The sequence below is a fragment of the Oryctolagus cuniculus genome, chromosome 14 (assembly GCF_051225735.1).
Source record: "Oryctolagus cuniculus isolate XC-2025 breed Fujian yellow rabbit chromosome 14, ASM5122573v1, whole genome shotgun sequence".
Classification (NCBI taxonomy): domain Eukaryota; kingdom Metazoa; phylum Chordata; class Mammalia; order Lagomorpha; family Leporidae; genus Oryctolagus; species Oryctolagus cuniculus.
The window spans coordinates 15,890,521-15,907,378 of record NC_142880.1 but is presented as its reverse complement, the minus strand read 5'-3'; the positions used below and the strand labels follow the sequence as shown (position 1 = coordinate 15,907,378).

The 16,858-nt window shown below is 42.1% G+C and overlaps 1 long non-coding RNA gene and 1 pseudogene across 1 annotated transcript in view; one reads left to right on the top strand and one right to left on the bottom strand.

Moving 5' to 3' along the window:
* The window catches only part of LOC103349547 (uncharacterized), a 556,187-nt gene that overhangs the window by 180,799 nt on the left and 358,530 nt on the right, over positions 1 to 16,858 (top strand). The gene's annotated exons all lie outside the window — the stretch shown is intronic.
* Positions 8,697 to 9,865, bottom strand: LOC100348992 (small ribosomal subunit protein eS7 pseudogene; annotated as a pseudogene).

The window sequence follows — 16,858 nt, the reverse complement described above, 5'->3', positions numbered from 1 at the left end:
ATCTGTGTCTGCCTGTTAAATAAAAAAGTAAAGTGAAAGAAAACAAGTCATGCTTATGAGTGTGAAGTTCTCTTGCTCTCCATTTATTAATGTCTAACACTTATTTGTTCATTGTGAGCACCATGTTACAATTCTTTATGCATTTTCTTATTTATTTCTTACAGTTTTAAAGGTGTATACTAGTGTACATTCAGTATTATGTGCAGTACAGTTAAGTAAGAGTTTCAAGGACAACTGACGTTTAGTGTGGGAACTAGATTCAAACAAAAGGCTTAGTCTATAGAGCTTTCGCTCTTAGCAACTTTGTTGCCCCAGCTCTCTGGGAGGACAAGACCTAGGACTGGATGCTAATGTTTTTAATTAGTGGACACTTTGTCATGTGTATCTAAACCTTTGAGCGTGCATGAGGAAGCAATCAAGGGAAGAGAATTTCTGCTCCCAGGGTCATCCTTACAGTGCTACTTCTCTCACTGCACAGCTGGGTTGTTGAATGTTGCTATTGAAAATCACAAAACTATTCTGCCTGGATCTATACAGAGTCTTGCTTTCTAATTTTATGTCTGCTCACAATTCTTTTGCTGACTCCCTATCCCGCTTCCTACAGCAGCTTTTCCACCCTCTCCTCCACCTCAGCAAAAGTCTGTACTTGCAATCTGACTGAGATTAATGCTTGGCAGGGTGCAACGCTGGAGGAATGCTCTTCCTGGTCTCTTTGCTTCCATGGTTCTTGGGAGGCAACAGCATCAGATCAACCCTTTCGGTTTCCCCTGTCCCTTCCTACTCTCATTTAGCTGATTGTTAGTCCTGGTAGAATCTGACATCTGTAGGTCCACATTCTTACATTGGGGGAATTTGGCTGGTTCAGTTCACTGTTTGCTTTGCTTGCTCTACTTCTGAGTTCCAGAGTAGCCTGTTCTCATAGTCAATATACTATCTTTTCTCCTTCATGTGACAATTTACTAGACAGACTTAGCCCAGAATACCACCTGTTTATTCTGCATATAGCAACATGGTTGATACACGCAGTTATGGCATTTACTCCGTGGCACTTCTTAGTCTTAGCTCCAAGATGTCTAAGATCATTTCAGCCCTAAAGATGCTACCTCTTGATTGAAAAATTATGGCCAATAACTGTAAAATAAGGCCCATAACTATAAAAATGTAGTTAAGTATGTTTCTAAGAGTAATCTAAGCAACAGTGGAATTCCACAAGAATAAGAGGTCACTTTCAATGGAGGTGACCAGAAGGAGAGGTCATTCTCAACAGGATGATCAAGAAAACATTGTGAGTTCTCTACAATCTGAATATTCCAAGTGTTTTTTTTTTTTTATCTGGTACTCCCCTCTCCTCCATGAGAACAGGAAATAATATCTTCTGTGTTTCAATGAATCCTCACGGTAGTGCTCATTTCTGGTTTGTAGACACAGGGCCACCTATAGACGCAAAGTTCTGAGAGGTTGAATAATTTATTCAAAGTAAGATAGTGACTGCTAGAAAAGGAAAATTCAAGTTTGTCTGTTTTGATGTCCATATTTTTTTCTTAAAAGTAGACCTCTTTGGTGCCAGTGATATGATGTAGAAGGTTAAACCTCCATATGGGTGCTGGTTGGATTCGCAGCTGCTCACTTCTGATCCAGCTCTCTGTTAATGCTCCCAGAAAAGTGGCAGAAGATGGCCTATCTCCTTGACCCTTGTGCCTGGCTTTGGCCTGGCCCAGCCCCAGCTGTTGCAGCCATCTGGGGAATGAACCAGCAGATAGAAGATTTCTGTCTCTCTGTATCTCTGCATTTCAAACAAATAAATAAATCTTTATTAAAAAAAGAGACCACTTTGCAAACAGTTTGGGTTTGGATAGGAAGACTGAGATTGAGAAGGTGAGGGTTTGTGCCTTGGATCTACCATTTTCTGGATGTGTGATCTTGGACAGATCACTGCTCTAATCTTCAGGTTCTTCCTTGGAGAGTGAGGGTGAGAGAGAGAGAGAGAGAGAGAGAATTCGTTCTGACTTTGTCAACTCTAGAGAAATTAAAATGAAATAGAGTACCTATTTGCTAGTGTTCTCAAACTTTATTTCAGCTGAGGACCAGGTAAATGACCACACACTCTTTCAACAGTGTGAACGGAGATTGGACTCCCTGGAACTACACTGTGAGATGAAGGTTTGCATGCCCAGATTTTACTGGAGGGTGATCCTGGGAGACAGTCTCTAAAGAAGCAGTGCAGTCATGGGCTGAACAAGAAGCTGAAGAGCAGTGCCAGTGCAAGGGAGGCCTTGACCAGTGGATCTCAGCAGGAGCTTTGAGATTGGGTGCTTCTTCTGAGTTGACTCAATTGAGACAAAGGAGCTTGCACCTTTATTTCCCTGAACAAACTAATTATTGACTGTGGGGTGCCCTCTTGGAGGGGCTGTAACCTTGGGCAGGGTGGTTCATTGGAGCTGATTCTCAGTGCAGAGTGTGGCAGTTGGGTTTGTTACTTGCAGCTGCTCAGAATGGGTGTGTCTGCCTGAAGAGGAGTTCTGGGTGCATCCCCACAGGGCCCACTACAGAACCCTAAGTGCCACCACCTCCATCACGCTCTTGCTCAGCGCTTGCTTGTGCTTCTGAATCCTTTTAATGTTGGAATATATACCATTCATTGGCATTTTCCTCCCCACGTACATTGTGACTGCAGGGCTATGTCTTCTGTCTTTGAGTTTTCTATGCCAAGGAGAGTAGTGACTGTAGGCTGGAGCAATTCAATTGATGTTTGATACTGTGATGTCAATGGTGATGTTGAGACATCAGCTACACCACTGCGAACTCAGGAGTCTGTTGAGGAAAATAAGGCATGATTCATGTTATTTGTCAAAGGCAAGATTATAGAATAAAAACTAAGAGATGTTTAAGAATTACTATAATGAGTGAAGTAACTTGTCTACAAATATATGGTGAGCCTATTTTGTAGAATGGTTGGGTGAATGAATGAATCAGAGTACAATGAAGGGCCAAAGCTATCTCTGATTCCAAGAGTAACTCAGCACAGCCTTGAAAGGAACCATGTGGGACTGCAGGCTGGGAAGTCAAGACTTCTGCACAAATATATTGGTCTTGAACAGGGGCCATGAAGTAGAGGAGGCATAGAAATTAGAGGAAGATTGCAGGAGAATGCAGTGTGGTTGGTAAGGGAATTTTTTCTGGCAGGAAACTCTATGACAATAGGGTTTCTAATCATAGGAGCATGTGAGCACACTTGCTTGCTTGGAGTAAAATGTGCGTGTAAGGTGAATTGGCAGGACCCATGGCTCAAGAGAGGCTTGCAATAGATTATGCAGAGCTAGAGGAGTTGGGGGCACTGAATCATGATGATTCCCTGAGTTGGGAAGTGAACATGGGAAAATGAATTATGAAAAATACAGTGTTCAGGAGTGGGCACATGACACATTGGCCACTTGAGACACCCACAGCCCATATCAGAGTGCTTGGTTCACATCCCAGGTCCTCTGTTTCTGGTCCAACTTCCTGCTAATGTATACCCTAAGAGACAGTGGATGATGGTTCAAGTACTAGGATTCCTGTTACCTACCTGGAAGACACAGACTTCAGCCTGGTCCAGCCCTGGCTGTTGCAGGCATTTGTTGAGTGAACCAAGAGATGGGTGATCTTTCTTCATCTGTCCTTCCATCTCCTTGTCTTTCAAATAAAATAAAATATTTAAAGAAAATGCAGTGCTCAGAGTGGATGAGAGGAACAATCAACTTAGAGGCACAGAGATCAGACAAGAAATTGCAGCAGCGTTTAAATAAGCACTGATGGGAAGCTGGAGCAAGGAGATCAAGGCAAGAACTGGATTCAGGCACTGTGATGTGAGATGAGGGTGTCTTAACTGCTAGGCTAAATGCTTGCTCCTTGGACACTTTTGAAAATAAAGCTTTTCATTCTGGGAGACTTGTAGATTCACATGCCCTTGTAAGAAACAAGAAACAGGCCGGCACCGTGGCTCACTAGGCTAATCCTCCACCTGCGGTGCCAGCACACGGGGTTCTAGTCCCGGTCGGGGCACCGGATTCTGTCCCGGTCGCCCCTCTTCCAGGCCAGCTCTCTGCTGTGGCCAGGGAGTGCAGTGGAGGATGGCCCAAGTCCTTGGGCCCTGCACCCCATGGGAGACCAGGAGAAGCACCTGGCTCCTGCCATCAGATCAGCGCGGTGCTCCGGCCGCAACGCGCTGGCCACGGTGGCCATTGGAGGGTGAACCAACAGCAAAGGAAGAACTTTCTCTCTTTCTCTCTCTCTCACTGTCCACTCTGCCTGTCAAAAAAAAAAAAAAAAAAAAAAAAAAAAAGAAACAAGAAACAATACAGAGAGTTCCTGTGTACTCATTATCACTTCTCTAATGGTCACAATTGCAAACCTGCAAACCTATAGCATAATATCATTGCTAAGATACGACATTGGTATGGTCAAGATACAGAATATTTTCTTCACCACAAGGATACTAAGTGTTTTCTCCATAGTACACTGACTTGACTTCTGCTCCCTGCCTGCTCTTTATTTCTGCATTACATGATATTGATATGCTGGGGTTTTGTTGTTTTTATTTTTTATCTCAAGGGATTTTCTAACTTCCCCTTTAATTTCTTCTTTGACCTTCTGGCTTTTCAAGAGAGTGTTGTTTAACTAACATGTATGTGTGAGTTTTCTTGTTTTCCTTGTGCTGTGGATTGATAGTTTCATTCCGCCGTGTTTAGTAAAGGTACTTGGTATAATTTCAGTCTTCTTAAATTCATTAAGACTTGTTTTATGACCTAACGTGTGATTTACTCTGGAAACCATTCTATGTGCCCTTGAGAAGAATGTATGTTTTGCTGTTATTGGTGAGGTATTCTGTTTTTGTCTCTCAGGTCCATTCGTCTGTAGTATTGTAAAAGTCCTTTGTTTTGTTATTGGCATTTTGTCTGAATTTTTTCTTGATTACTGAAATTAGGATTTAGAAGTCTCCTCCTTATTGCATTGTTATCCTTTTCTTCACTCAGTTCTTCAATGTGTGCTTTCAAATATTTTGATGTTCTGATATTGGGTGCATAAATCATTGTAACTGTTGTGTCACTGGTGAATTGATCCTTTCATTAGATGTTCCTTTGTGTCTTAAAGTTTGTTTTGTCTGTATATGTATAGCCACCTCTGCTCCCCTTTAGTTATTATTTCCATGAGATATCTTTTTCCATCTCTTCACTGTCGGTCTATGCATGTCCTTCAATTTAAAGTAGTTTTCTTGCAGAGACCATATGGTCATTTCAAAATATCCGTTCATTTGTCTTTGTCTTCTGGTTGGGGAATTTAATCCATTTACATTTGAGTTATTTATAGGGAAGAATTTATTATTGCTGTTTTATTAAATGATTTTTGCTAGTGCTATAGTTCTTTTTTGTCCTTTCCTTTTCACTTTCTTCCTATGTATTTTTAATATTTTTTATTAATATACTTTGTTTTGCTCTTTTTCTTTTGTTTAACTCCCATAGTAATTTTCCCTAGGGTTGTCATGAGGCTTACATAAAATGCCCGACAACAGTGTATCTTAAGCTGGTAAAAAGTTTAATTGCAAATCAAAACTCAACACCTCTACTTCTTCCTCACTCCACATTTTGTATTATTATTGTAATAATTTACATCTATTAATATATGTATACATTAACATGTCTTTTGCTTGTAGTTATTTTTTACTGTGATTGAAAGTGATTTGTTTGCAACCACACAAGCATTACAATCTTCTGTATTAATATATTTAACTTTTTTTTTTGACAGGCAGAGTGGACAGTGAGAGAGAGAGACAGAGAGAGAAAGGTCTTCCTTTGCCGTTGGTTCACCCTCCAATGGCCGCCGCAGTTGGCGCACTGCAGCCGGCGCACTGAGGCCGGCGCATCACACTGATCTGAAGGTGGGAGCCGGGTGCTTCTCCTGGTCTCCCATGAGGTGCAGGACCCAAGCATTTGGGCCATCCTCCACTGCACTCCCAGGCCGCAGCAGAGAGCTGACCTAGAAGAGGGGCAACCGGGACAGAATCCGGCGCCCCTGCCGGGACTAGAACCCGCTGTGCCGGTGCCGCAGGCGGAGGATTAGCCTATTGAGCCGTGGTGCCGGCCCAATATATTTAACTTTATCAATGAGTTTTGAGCTGTTTTCCCTATCATGATGATGTTTAACATCCTTGCATTCCAAGCTGAAGAATGCCTTTTAACATTTGTTATAAAGCATGTTTAACAGTTATGAAACACCTTGACTTAGATTTTTCTGGGAAAGATTTTATCTCCCCTTCATTTTTCAGGTATAGTATTCTTGGTTAACATTTTTTTTTTTTTTAATTTTCAGCACTTTGAGTGTATTATCCCACTTGTTTCTGGCCTACAAGGTTTCTACAGAGAAATATGCTGTTGGTTTTATGGGAGTTTCCCTGTTTGTGACAAATTGCCTTTCTCTTTTTGATTTCATAACTCTTTGTCCCTCACTTTTAACAATTGGATTATAATGTATCTCAGCATGTATTTCTATCAGTTCTTATTAGGGTCTGTTAGGTTTCTTGGATCCAAATGTCTGTTTCTTTCTACAGATTTGGGAAATTTTCATCCATTATTTCTTTCAATAAACTTTCTAGCACTTTCTCTGTTTCTCCTTTTATTTCCATAATCTATAACTTGTCCACTTGATGGTGTCCCACAAGCCCCTTAAACTTTTTTCATTCTTTTTAGTAACATTTTATTTTTTCTCTTCAGATCGAACAATTCCCTTTGATCTGTCTTTGAATTTACTGATCCTTTCTTCTGTGTAATCTAGTATGCTATTGAATTTCTATACCGAAATTTTCAATTCAGTTACTGCATTCTTCAACTCCATGGTTATTAAAACTTATTTATTTTTGTTTATATGAAAGGCAGTGGGGCGGGGAGAGAAAGAGAGATGGAATCCATGAGCTGGTTCACTATCCAAATGTCTGCAAGAGCTGGGGCAAGGCCAGTGTGAATTCAAGAGCCAGGAACTCCATCTGTCTCCCACACAGGAGGCAAGGACTCTGTGGGGAGCAACTCGGACTAGACTAAGTTACTGGAATTAAGACTTATTCTATGCATCTGCTCTCCCACAATATGGCGCTGGGAGAGGATTAAACAACTTTTACACAGCTGCCTCCAGTTCGACCAGTAACCTGCAGGAGCTGATCCTGCTCCTGATTGGAGGAGAGCAGCGTGCTTGGCGTGTGGGTAGCAGAGTTGGGATTGGTGGAAGAGGACTATAAAGGAGGAGAGGGACAACATGCACCAGGAATACCTGAGGAATATCTGAGCAGCCCCCGAGAGAGCTGGCCGGCCGGCCGGCGGTGTGCCTCTCCCCCGCGGAAGTGGGGAAAGTGGCAGGGGGGCCCGCCCCTCCACGGAGGTGGAGGGATGGCAGCCAACCCGGGAAGAACCAGCAGCAAACCCGGGGAGGGCCGAGCAGACAAAAGAACAGTGCAGGGTCCTGTGTCGTTCCTCTGCGAAGAGGGGGAGCGACAGACTCAGTAGTTGAGGTATCATCTGCTGCCTCCCAGAGTGCATGTTAACAGGAAGCTGGGTATGAATTGGAGGTGGGACTTCAACTCAGGTGTGTGCACTTCCAAGGTGATGAGTTAAACCATTGGATCACAATGCTTGCCTCAGCTCTATGATTTTCATCAGATACTTTGAAATATTTCCTTTTTGTTGAAATTCTCACCTGATTCATATTTGACCTCATTCTGATTTGGGCGAGCAACTTTATGATAGTTGTTTAGAATTCTGTGTCATGAATTTTGAACATAGTTATTTTTCTATAAGATTGAGTTGGCATGTGTGGATTAGAGAAAGAAGCCTCATTTCCCAGTCTTCACTGACTGGGTTTGTATAGAAGACTCCCACCACTCAGGCTGGCCAGAGAGTCTGTGTGCCTTCTTAAACCTTCATGTTGGTCCAACCTGCTTTCTATTTTTTTATTTGTGTGTTTGCAGCCCCCAGGTGTCTAGGATACATGCCGGGTCCCGTAGTACATTGGCAAAGGCAAGACAGATGTTAGTTCTTTTGCCAGCCCTTGGAAAAATGGGGGCATTATTTGTGCAGATCAACTCTTTTACTCCTTGAGTAGAATCTGGACATTGTGGTTTTGTCTGCTTGCTCTGTGCTGAGCTGGGGTCGAGACGAGCTCTAGTGACTGCCTGCCCAAGCAGCAATCTGGTTTCTACCTGGCAGCTGGATTGTGCTGATGTTGATCTAATACAGGCAAGACAGAAGTCAGTCCCTTAGGTGGCCTCCATAGAAGTTGGGTACTGGACATGCATATCACTTTCGATCTCTTCAGAGAAACTGGGTGCTGGTGGGCCTGGTGCTCCTGCGTGGTGCTATGCCGTGAGCAGGGATTACGTAATAACGGCCACATCTTCCTACTGGTACTGATGAGTCCAGTTTCACATTGTTCTGGATATAGACACCTTTCTATCAGCTTCTGCAGTTTCACAAAAAATAATTTTCCCGCCACCTGTTGCTGAATTGGTGTGTTCATCAGGAGAAGGAGGATTCCAGGATGCCTGCTTTATTACCTTGCTGCCATCTTCTTCTCTTAGTTCTTGAGAGATTTGCTAGAATTCTCCAGTGAAACTGTGTGCCTGGAGAAAGGGGGTGTGTGGGGGGAAGTTGTGTGTGTGTGTTTCTAACTGTGAGTCATCCTCTATTTACAATATGGAACTCTGGGAACTCAAAATTAACATTCTTGCCTGTGAACTTCTTACAGACCCCAGAGAAAGTTTCCACCTTGAGCACCACGTTATTCTGCTGGGCTTTGTCCAGATGGACCTTTTTGAGCCGGCTGCCATCCAGTTTCACACGGATTCGTGTGCCCACGATTTCACTTGGGAAGACTAAGTTCTCAAGGATGGCATCGTGCACAGCTGTCAGAGGGCGGCTCCTGGGGCGATTTTGCTTATTTTTCGTGCGGCTTTTTTGAGGTGGCTTAAGCGGAATTTGCCTCTGAGCCATAAAGACAACCTGCTTCCCCTAGACTTTTTCTCCAGCTCACGAACTGGCCAGACTTGAATGTTCTGGAAGGGTTTTAGTTGAGGAACAGGAACGAGGATTACGATAGCTTTCCTGCCACTGCCACCTTCGATTTCCATGGCAAATGTGATGTTCTGCCTGAGTTGAGCCTTGAGGTCTGAGTTCATCTCCAACTCCAGGAGCGCCTGGGAGGTCCCTGATGCGAACTCATCTGGCTGCTGCTGCTTCTTCTTCTTTTTTTTTTTTTTTTTTTTTTTTTTTTTTTTTTGACAGGCACAGTGGACAGTGAGAGAGAGAGGGAGAGAGAGACAGAGAGAAAGGTCTTCCTTTTACTGTTGGTTCACCCTCCAATGGCCGCTACGGCCAGCGTGTTGCGGCCGGCTCACTGTGCTGATCCAAAGCCAAGAGCCAGGTGCTTCTCCTGGTCTCCCATGGGGGTGCTGGGCCCAAGCACTTGGCTCTCTGGACACTGGCATCCCATTTTTTAAAAATTTTTATTTATTTATTTTATTTTTTGACAAGCAGAGCTGACAGTGAGAGACAGGCCGCCGCGGCCGGCACACTGCGCTGATCCGATGGCAGGAGCCAGGTACTTATCCTGGTCTCCCATGGGGTGCAGGGCCCAAGCACTTGGGCCATCCTCCACTGCACTCCTGGGCCACAGCAGAGAGCTGGCCTGGAAGAGGGGCAACCGGGACAGAATCTGGTGCCCCAACCAGGACTAGAACGTGGTGTGCCAGCGCCGCAGGCGGAGGATTAGCCTAGTGAACCACGGTGCCGGCCTCCTCTGGCTTCTTGCCATTGGTATTGAGGATCTTGGCACTTGAGATGACCATGGTTTCTCCTGGTTGAGTGCTGGCTAACAGGGAAGCTTTAAAGTTACAAATTAAACATCCTGAATAGTTATAGGACTAACAACTTCTCTGTTTTCTATTGGAGAAGTTTGTGGCCATTTGTGTTTTTCAGGAATTGGACTTTTAAATTTAAATTGTCAAATCTTTGTATAGAATTCGTAGTATTCGACATTTTTTATCATTATATAATCTCCCTAATTATCCCTGACAATTTTCTTTGCTCTGCAGTCTACTTTATCTGGTAGTAAATAACTACTTCTGCTTCCCTTTGATTATTGTTGGTATGATTTTTTTAATCCTTTACATTCAGCTTATCTGTATCACTATATTTCCAGTGAGTTTTTTTTAGATGGCATATAGTCTGGTCACGTTTTTTAATCCAATATTCCAATTTCTTCTTTTAATTGATATATAATTTACTTGTATTACATGTCATTTACATGTTATTTAATATGTCAGGGCCTAAGATTGTTAGTTTGGTTTTGTAGTTTTGTTTGGTTTCCCTGATTTTCATTTTACTCTTTTCTTTTTCTTGCTTTTCTGTGTTACTTAAACATGTTTTAAAATTCTAATTTTCATTTTTATAGTGTTTCTGAGTGCACCACTTCTTTTTAGTGGTTGCTTTCAGTATTGTATATAGATTAAGTACTTGTTTTACCAGTTCAAGTGACGTATAAGACCTTTGGTCTTTTAAATCCTTTTGCTCTCATCTTTAATATAATTAAGCATTATTTATATATAAATTTAGACTCACATTAAAGAGTATTATAATTTTTAATGTACCTGTTAACCATAATAAGAAAACTCAAGAAGAGTGGTTAGGGCCAGCATTGTGGCATAGTGGGTTAAGCCTCTGCCTGCAGCACCAGCATCCCATATGGGTTACAGAGTCCTGTTCCATTTGCTTCACTTCCGATCCAGCTCCCTGCTAGTGTTCCTGGAAAAGCAGTGGAGAATGGCCAAAGTACCTGGGCCCCCACACCCATGTGGCAGACATGGAAGAAGCTCCTGGCTCCTAACTTCGGTCTGGCTCAGCCCTGGGCTGTTGTGGCCATTCGAAGAGTGAACCAACAGTTGGAAGACCACTCTCTCTCTTTGTAACTCTGCCTTTCAAAAATAAATAAAATAAATCTTAAAAAGATGTACTATATATATTCTTTTTTCCTCTCTAAATCTTAAACTCATTTCTATTTCTACCTTGGGGCACTCTTTATTGACGTTACTATTCTAGATTTCTTTTCCAGTTGTTCAAGTCTTGCTTCTTTCCCCTGCAACCAGCCACTACTTATCAGAAAGGCTTATTTCAAAGCAAGTTATATCAGAGCTCTACTCCATTTGCTTCTGGAAGAAAATGAAATGTAATGATCATGTTTTTATTCAAACATAACATGGATGATAAAATCCCGAAATGTGAAAGGAACATGTGAAAAAGAGCATTCACAAAACGTTTAAAGAGTTTTAAGACACATATTTAATGTGTACACTGATCAGCAATGAGATCTTGACATTGTCATGTAACAATAAGGTTGCAAAATAAGTAACGACAGGATTTCCGTGTTACACTAATTTTTACCAAAAGATAAGCCTGAATAAAAGCCAGCTGAACCTGTGCCAGTCCCCAGGCATATATACAAGGAGTTGTACAGGCATGAAAAAGCAAAGCCATGGTAAATAACATGATTGAAACAGACAGATGCTTTAGGTGAATGTGGCTTTCATATTGAATACAAAGCTAACTATACTTTCATTAATATGACTTCCTATTTTATATTTTTCCAAATTTACATTCTCAAAATACAATTTATTATGCTTTTTCATTTTCTAAATTATTTCTTATCTCAGTTGCTTGTTTTAGTGTGAATCTTAATACAAATGGTAATTTTTGTTGCTTTAAAGAGCTCTGGTTTTATGTAGTAAAGAAAAATGAAAATAAATTGATTCAGATTGGTAACCTGAAGTTGTTGGGACATTCATCATTATAGAGTTGGAATAGAAAACCTTTGGAAATGTTTCTCTCCTCTCTGGCCTTTGATGTGGTAGACCTTGTCTTTTTGGAAACACTTTGTCCATTTCATCTTAACTTATTGACATGCCTCTCTCTCATGAAAATGTGAATTCTTGGAAGTAGGGGATTAGCTCCTTAACTGCTTGTTACCAAACTCATTATTATTAGAAAAGAATACCTTTATTACAAAATTTAAAGTGTTTTTTATGAATTAAAATTAGTAATTTAGGAGGAAATGAATCTGCCTTAATGGAAAAAATATTGCTTTAATATCATTGAGAAGTGGAAATGAACTGTTGCATTTGTCAGTCTATTAACTGATGGGCATTTGACACCTTCTTCAAGTGCTGCTGGTCACTGTGAGAATGGGAAAGTGGTGTAGAGCATAATGCTTCTCTCATAGGGTCTCTCCTTTAGATGGGCAGATAAGACTAATATCTGAAACAGCTCAAGTGTATCTAACCTCGGGTACATCCTGGGCCTAAGCAGTGTGATACATTAGATGTTCAAGGTCAGGGCAGATTACAGAGGGCTGGATGACCAGGCAAGGGTTTCTGCAGGTGGTTTCTGCAGTAGGGTCCTGAATTATGGGGAACAGTTTGGGTAGATGGAGGAAAAGCACAAGTAGTTTGGGAGGATGGGGGATTTCCTGAGGAAGGAGACTTGGAATAGGAAATAACATTTTTATATTACAGAAAAGAAAGACAAGGTCTCAAGAAACATTGACTATTTTGAGAAGGGTGTTTCCTCTCTATCATGAGGACAAATCCTAGTGGGATGATGAATGACCCAAGTAATGAAAGAGATTTTTTTTTGGGAAATTGAATGTTCAGCAGAATGGCTGCCCGAACTGGATAGACCATCTTCCATCTCAATAGTTGGCTGAAGCCCAATGATACACGACTAAAGCTTATAAGTAGGATAGGATTATCAGGGACTTCTGGGAGGAAGATCAATATCTGAAGCTTTTACTCCTAATATGACACAAGAAAACAGGCCCACACCTTTAACCAGTGGAACTCATTAGAGAAAGGACTTTAAGAACATTTTTTTTCTGACAATTGTTGAATAAATGGACCCTGGTATGGGTAAACATCTTTAAACTTGGAAAGTTTATGCCCAAATATAAATTTAATACATAAGTGTTTAATTATGCACCTCATGTATTTTTGGTATTTGTTTTGAAATATGATTAAAGAAATGTTGGTTCACAGAAAATTGGCCTGAGAAAAGTTTTAAGTTGTTATCAGCGTAAGTTGCACATAAACATTATTTTATATACAGAAGTGGTTCTTTGACTCTTTCCAACAGATTTAGAGAAATCCATTTCTACATTGTCTGAGAAATACATAAGAAAAAAGCATCTATAATTCTCTGGGTTTCCCTATGAAATGTTCCTTCTGCTCCATTTGTGCTATGTCTTTTATAATTAAACTCATGCCTGGATCAGTGTCATCTGAATTTTAAAGGTTATGTACATAGAATGTCAAAACATCCATTTAAAACCCATTATAGAGTGAGGGATGGGCCATGATGTTGGCCAAGGTTTCCACTATACTCAGCATTATCTAATACTATGCTTGAGAAACACTCTGTCTACGGTGGGTGATGTGTTGGCACTCTGCTTCATGACCAGGTTGACTGGCTTTCTTGACTGGGTCCCCCGATTCTTTGGGGGATGTACACACAGCCTCATGTGAAACAGCAACCTGCTGTACTCACAAGTTCTGATAATCATGGTAGCAGAGCCACAAGAGAAGCAGCTGTCCCACTGCTGTTTATCTGGGCAACACATGTTTGCATGAAAAATTCGTGAAGTACTTTATACTTGGAAATTGTTTTGTCTGTAACTTTTTGGGAACAAGAGAACTTTTATCGCCAAGTTTAGAATGGTCTTGAATGTTATGACTTCTTCAATTTGCATCCAAATTTGTGTCAGTAGGGTTTCACTTTGGTTGTGTTGGCAACACATGAATTTTGGTTCTGAGACAGACTAATTAGAAGGTGCATAGTCATCAAATTGCTAACCACACATGCTAAGGGAGCTAAGTGTAAATAAATCAAAATCATATGAACTAGATTTACCGAAAAATAAACGTAACTTTAAAAATTAATGGAAAAAATCAGCGCCAAAATGACCTGTTTCTTTTCTGCAAGCCGAAAACACTTAAACATTATTTACCGGACTTAAAACTGCCGTTGGGCTTGTCATTTTCCATTTGGGAGAAAAGAAGCTCTAGACGGCAAAATGCTGGACAGAAGAGTAATCTAACTGAAAACAAAAAAACGCAGCTCAATTTTAGAAAAAGAATCTATTTTTTTTGTAGATTGTGAAAGCCATCGCCACTCTAAAGATGTAGGATTTTAGCACCTAGAACCAAAGGATATAGTAGTCTTATGCCTGGAAGGGTCTTGCGGGTTGTTCCATCATGGCACCATGCCCCGGGCTCGAGTCTCTGCCCTGTGGCTGGCGGCTTGTGCTTGGACCATCTCTGTGGCAGACAGAGCAGTTTCTGGGGGCAGCCTGCTTCATGGGTAATGGGAAACAAGCCAGTCTCTCTTGAGCTTCTACCAGTTGGTGTTGCCCCTCAAGACTGTGTAAAACTGGTATGATTTGTTGTTTCTCAAAATGGTTTTTTGTTTTGCTTTGTTTTTGCAAAAACAGATACTGAAAAATGTTACCTTAAGAAAGAGAGGGTCTGGCCGGCACCGTGGCTCACTAGGCTAATCCTCCACCTAGCGGTGCCAGCACACCGGGTTCTAGTCCCGGTCGGGGTGCCGGATTCTGTCCCAGTTGCCCCTCTTCCAGACCAGCTCTCTGCTGTGGCCAGGGAGTGCAGTGGAGGATGGCCCAAATGCTTGGGCCCTGCACCCCATGGGAGACCAGGAGAAGTACCTGGCTCCTGCCATCGGATCAGCGCGGTGCGCCGGTCGCAGCACGCTGGCCGCGGTGGCCATTGAAGGGTGAACCAACGGCAAAGGAAGACCTTTCTCTCTGTCTCTCTCTCACTGTCCACTCTGCCTGTCAAAAAAAAAAAAAAAAAAGAGAGGGTCTGTGATAAGGCTCCAATGGAATGGAACCAAAAGAGAGAAGCTAGCAGGAACAGGCCAAGATCCTCAGGGCTTTAGGTGCCCTGTCTGTCTCCCCTTTCCCTCCCTGCCTGTCTCCTTTCTTCTCAGCACTTCAACTGCCTTGGAAGTTTGCTGTTTTATTCTCTGCAGCTGAATGTTTCTCTGCTCTCTCATCAATTTAATTTATATCGGGCCTCTATTTGCCATGGCTATCTCTGTCCACTGACTTCCTTTCCTTTCTGGCCTCTATCAGTAGTTGGCTTAGTCTTCCTGTGTTATCCAATCTGAATTCCCATTTGGGGGAGTCGGATCCATCGCCCCCCTTCACTCCAGGTGCTTGCATAGGTGATTGGCTCATGAGCTGGCTGCCCATGGCAGGTTCAGGCGCCCACATCTGAATGGTTTTCGTGCGGCACAATGCAAGGCCGCCATGTGGGTATGGAAGAAGCAGGATCCTGGCGGAGGCAGGATCTGTCTCAAGAGGAGCAAGTGGGTGGATGGTCCCTGACCCTCCAGTTTATGTTCCTTTGATTATTTGAATTGTGTGCTTATTTATCTTCCTACCTTTTTATTGTTCATGGCTAACCATTTCCTAGGGCTTTTAATTCTTGCTTGTAGGGTATGAATTTGAGTGTCATCACAGCTTCATCTCTCACCTGTGTATAACTTAGTTGATTTATCTCTCTCATAAAGTGATGGCTGGAAGTTCAGAAATCATTCCAAGTTAACCTGACCAGTGAGGTTTAGCATAAGAATAGCAATTACCATGTTTTCATACTTTGCTTCAAATAATGTCTCCCAAGATTCAATTATATTTTTCTGATTGTCACTGCATCTTGTTAATCCATGGAATTTGCTGATAGCTAAAATCTCTATGTCTTTTTATATATGATGAAAAGACAATATTTTCTCATCTTACTTACAACTGGCTTTTTTTTAGAAGATTTATTTTAAAAAAATTTTTTTTTATTTATTTATTTTTTGACAGGCAGAGTTAGACACAGAGAGAGAGAGGCAGAAAGAGAGAGAGAGAGAGAGAGAAAGGTCTTCCTTCCGTTGGTTCACCCCCCAAATGGCCGCTTCGGCCGGCATGTTGTGCTGATCTGAAGCCAGAAGCCAGGTGCTTCCTCCTGGTCTCCCATGCTGGTGCAGGGCCCAAGGACTTGGGCCATCCTCCACTGCCTTCCCGGGCCACAGCAGAGAGCTGGACTGGAAGAGGAGCAACCGGGACAGAGCCGGTGCCCCAAACGGGACTAGAAACCAGAGTACCGGTGCCGCAAGTGGAGAATTAGCCTAGTGAGCCACGGTGCCGGCTACAGCTGGCTTTTGATACTTAAGTTCTAGACCCTCCATTTATTTTGTTTGCATATAACTTTTACTTGATCTTAAAATAAAAAGAAGGCTTTTATTTTTGTAAGTGGGTCAAACTGCTTGCCCTCTTGTTGCTTATATTCCTTACTGACCTTGCACATTGAAGTTCCTTAATAAAGAATTGTTTCATAGCAAAATGTGGAAAATCCATTGTGTTAGTGTTTGCCTTTCAGGTCACAGGTCAGACCTTAATTTCTTATCCAACATTTTTACTCTCAACCTTGGGTAATAGCCTTAAATTCAACTATTTAACTCTTTTGCTCTGCTCTGCTTTGTAGTATAGAGGAACCCCCCCCCCCCACCAAAAAAAAAAAAAAAAAAACCCACAGTTTTCCAGGCTTCATTGCTAACTGGCTTCTAGCTAGGTTTGACCAATGGAGGTATCTATGGTGGATTAAAGGGCAGGAAAAAGGGAGACATCCGGATGTTTCTGCACACGACTGACTCTTGATTTGAATATGAGTGTTGAAGGCAGTGACTGCCGCTTTTGTAGGACAGCACCCAGTCCCTGGTGGCAACCAGTCTGA